This window comes from Pundamilia nyererei, unplaced genomic scaffold (assembly GCF_000239375.1).
Source record: "Pundamilia nyererei isolate P.nyererei 1_Seehausen unplaced genomic scaffold, PunNye1.0 scaffold00236, whole genome shotgun sequence".
Lineage (NCBI taxonomy): Eukaryota > Metazoa > Chordata > Actinopteri > Cichliformes > Cichlidae > Pundamilia > Pundamilia nyererei.
The window spans coordinates 866,651-870,659 of record NW_005187637.1 but is presented as its reverse complement, the minus strand read 5'-3'; the positions used below and the strand labels follow the sequence as shown (position 1 = coordinate 870,659).

Below are 4,009 nucleotides of genomic sequence, written 5' to 3'. Positions count from 1 at the left end.
CTAAATTTCATAACGAAACTTTAGATCAGGATTCTTCATTTTCTGCTTGTAGTCTTCATCAAACTGTTCATTCTGGGCCACAGTGAAGTCAAAAGTCACGCTGGCTTTGACTCTTTCCTTCTCTTCAGGCGATGGAGACAAACTAAGGAAGGAACACAGTCGGTCTATTTCTCGTCCACAGTCCTGTGTGAAGTGTTATTTTATATTTCATTTATATGTTCTTCAAAGAAAATGATACAAAGGCAAAGAATTTGAAGTTAAAACAACAACTGCATAATGTTTCTTTTGGTAAACATAGAAAGCGAGTCCCACAGACTAGAACACCAGACGAAGGCTAAGTATTTCCTAAAAGCTATTTAATCTTTCAGCAAGGGCAACGTGTTTATTAACAAACTCAAGACACTTTTTAATGTAATGAGCTTTGTTGTAAATGGCATTCTTTAGCACAGCTCATGATACCTCAATCAAATCTTCATAGAACATGTAGTGAAAATTTGAATAAGTCTGCTTCTTCTCCCACCAGCCGTTCACATGGTCATACCACGATCCAAAAACCACTACAAACACACAACAAAACACAACAGAGTGTTTACATGAGAAATAAAATGAAAACAATGTCTCTTCTTTCTACAGTAAAACTAAACTGAACTCACTCTTCCCCTCCATGAAGTTCTGCAGGAAGGTGCTCCATTTCCCCGGTTCTGGCATACCACTGTCCATGCGTTCAAAATGGAAGTAGGACACTGCATTGTCCTTTGCATTGCGGGCCACGTAGACTACCTGCAGAACCAGACAACAACAAGTTCTAATCTGTTTCATAAATCCCATGTCTCTATGGTTATAGGTATATATGCATTTTACCCTGCAGCGCTGCTCCTAGAAGGACTTTGGTACAAACTGGACTGGTAGATGAGTTTTAATGAGACGAGGAGTGGTGGGAAGTTTGTCTGCCAAGTCTGTACCTGCAAGGTAAGAATGATTGATTTGCCACTAATAATGTCACGGTTATGGGTCATTTTGATCCAGCATTTTGAGTTTCTTATGTTTTGGTTTATTTTTTGCATTATGGATTATTTTCTGATGCTCTTGTGCTTTATTGATTATTATTAGAATTCTATGTTTCTGTTTATTCGTGTTTAGGGATTAGTTCTTAGGGTTTGTGTCTTATGTTTAGTTCAGTTCTGTGTCTGGTCTGTGTCTCTGTGTAGTGGTTTCTTGTTTCCTGTTTTATTGTGAAGGTCTCTGTCTCATGTGAGTGTATTCAGTTTTGCAATTACTTCCTGCTGTGTTCCCCACCTGTGTGTAATCTCCCTATGTTCTTCTGTGTGTATTTAAGTTGTGTCTTCTTATGTTGTAGTGGCTGGTCCGTCTGTTAACCTCCCGCATTTCAACTGTGAATCTACCGTGCTCCATCCATGTGTTCTCTCTGCTGTCTACCGTCATATGCCTCTGCTCATCCTCCTTCACATTTGCGTTTAGTAGTTTAGTTTTCCCAGTTCAGGTTATCTTTATTTCTGTTGCTGTTTTCAACTTGTGTTTTGTCTTACAATAAACCTCCTTCGCACCTCCACGAGTGCCTGCAATTGGATCCTCCTTTATTTTTCTCCACATGGCTCATTCCACTCGCCGTGACAGATAAGCTGGACTTTGCTAGATGCCAGAGGTCAACATGTCTAAAAGTCCAAATTTGAGATGTTTTACATTTACAGTGTTTGCACACTGACAAATAACCAAATCTAATTATCAAGCAAAAAGAAAAGTTGCACTTGATTAAGAATTAGATCACTCTGTTGAGACAACAGCAAATGAGAAACACACTGAGTGAGGTTGTATTTTAGCAGCTGCCGTTGCAATGTGTGACACACAAAAATTTATGCAATCAAAACTGATGTGAGACCTAATGGCAAAGGGGGTTTGCAGATCTCCAGGAAGGGTACTCTGTCATGAAGAGGGATGGAAGTCTGACAGTCTGGACCCATGTGCGCAAAATACAGAAGATCTAGGATGTAGGAGACCCATGTGGCTCCTGAGGTTGAAGCAGATAAAACCATGCTGTTCAGTGGGAAATATAGCAATCCATGAAATGATTTATTTAAAAAAATACTATAGTAACTAGCTCCACATATATATATAATACTGCACCAACCTATCTTAAGGAACTTTTAAACCCTTATGTCCCTGCCAGGGCTTTAAGGTCATCCTCGCAGTTATTGTTAGTTCAGCCCAGATCTCGGTTGAAATCTAGAGGCGATCGATCGTTTGCCTTTGCTGCACCTGAGCTATGGAACAGCCTCCCGATTGGCATCCGGGAGTCTGATTCTATTTTTTCTTTTAAAGCACGCCTTAAAACTTATCTTTTTGAACTTGCCTTCTCTACCCGTTAAATGCTGACTTGTTAACTGCGACCTATTGCATTAACTTTTTACTATTCCTTCATTCTTGGTGTTTTCTATCATGCGGCACTGGGTCTGCTATAATCTATGTGCTGCAGTCCATTTTATTAGTGGCTTTTTACTGTGAACATTGTCTGCTGTTCTTATTATATTTGATATTAATGCTCTTAAACTGTATTATTTTATTGTTTTTTTGTAAAGCACTTTGGTATGCCTAAGGCTTTTAATGTGCTCTATAAATAAAGGTTGTTGTTGTTGTTGTATATATAGTAATTAGCTCTACACAAGCCTTCTGTCCTTAAGCTTTATTTATATAGTGTCTTTCAGCACAACATTCAGCTCAAAGGGTTTAACTTGATGAGATAAAAACAATTTTTAAAGCCAATAAAACACATACAGAGATAAAGAGAATCTAAAATAACTTCCAAGGCTTTGATTTGAGTTTGAATCAGTTTACTTTCACATGTCTTCACTTTCTGATGTTTACCCCAGGCTGGCACAATTCTGTCTACTAAGGTTAAATTAACCTTACCTGCTTTAGTGTAAGTAGCAATAAGAATATCATCTGGTCTTGCTTTGAAGTTCTGTATGTTGTCCCAGTTTTTTGTAAACTGATTGATCATGCCAACTCCATGGAAGTCAAACAGTTCTGGTCGAGGTCGCGCCTGCATCTCTTGACTTTTTGACTTTTTTTTTAAAATTAAAATACCTGCCTGAGTTTTTATTCCACACTTTAAAGTGTCTTTCTCACATTTAATGTAATTTTTAGTCTGCTTTACTGTTTTATTCTCTGCTCATCCATTTCATAAATTGGTAACCTTCAGTGCCGTAATTATACCCTCAGTGCACTTTGCTTTTTAAGGTTGTGTTTTAAAAAAAATGTTTTAGATCACGCATTAACCCGCTCCCTCTTTCCGTCTTTATTTTTACAATATCTTACAGATTTGATATTAATAGGATTAAAAAGTTTCTTATCTAACTAGATGTCAATCATTTAGCATAAACTTGGTTAAAAAGGAACTCATATCAACAGTAACACATCAACAGCCCGTATGGTACTGATTAATGATTAGTCAAAGCACCGACTGCTTCTGAGAAAAAGCACAGGCACAGTTCCAGCAGTAAAAACTTTCACAACAGCAGAGGTGAATTATCAATATGAAGGCTGTTATGTTTCATTTCCAGCTTTTGTCCCACCCGCTTTCAATCAAAAACACGAACACAATGACACTAAATCTTCTGTTAAATCGCAGTTTGGTTTGCCCTCTTTCTCTCCTGCTGTAGGTGCCACCCTTTGCACCTGACCCCACTCAGTAGTGAGGCACTGAAGTGGTAAAGCTTGGTAGGGAATAGCCACCATGGAAATGAGCCTTTTATGACAACAACTGCGCTGCGTGTTTATTACCTCACTCCTTGTTGACACTGAGGAAATTTGCACCAGCCAACATGTTTGACAATTTCCCAGCCGTTCTAAAAGCTGCTCAAATGAGCCTTGCTTGGATTGGAGCAGAGGGCAGTGATGGTAGTGAGGGAGGAAGGCAATATTTGATTACAGTTTTTTCTGATTGCTTAAGCACATTTTTTGTAACTATTGGCTAATTTTGCAAAACTCTTCA

General features: G+C 38.5%; 1 pseudogene; it reads right to left on the bottom strand.

Moving 5' to 3' along the window:
• Positions 1-4,009, bottom strand: part of LOC102192657 (cytosolic sulfotransferase 3-like) — a 6,243-nt pseudogene continuing 2,234 nt past the window's right edge.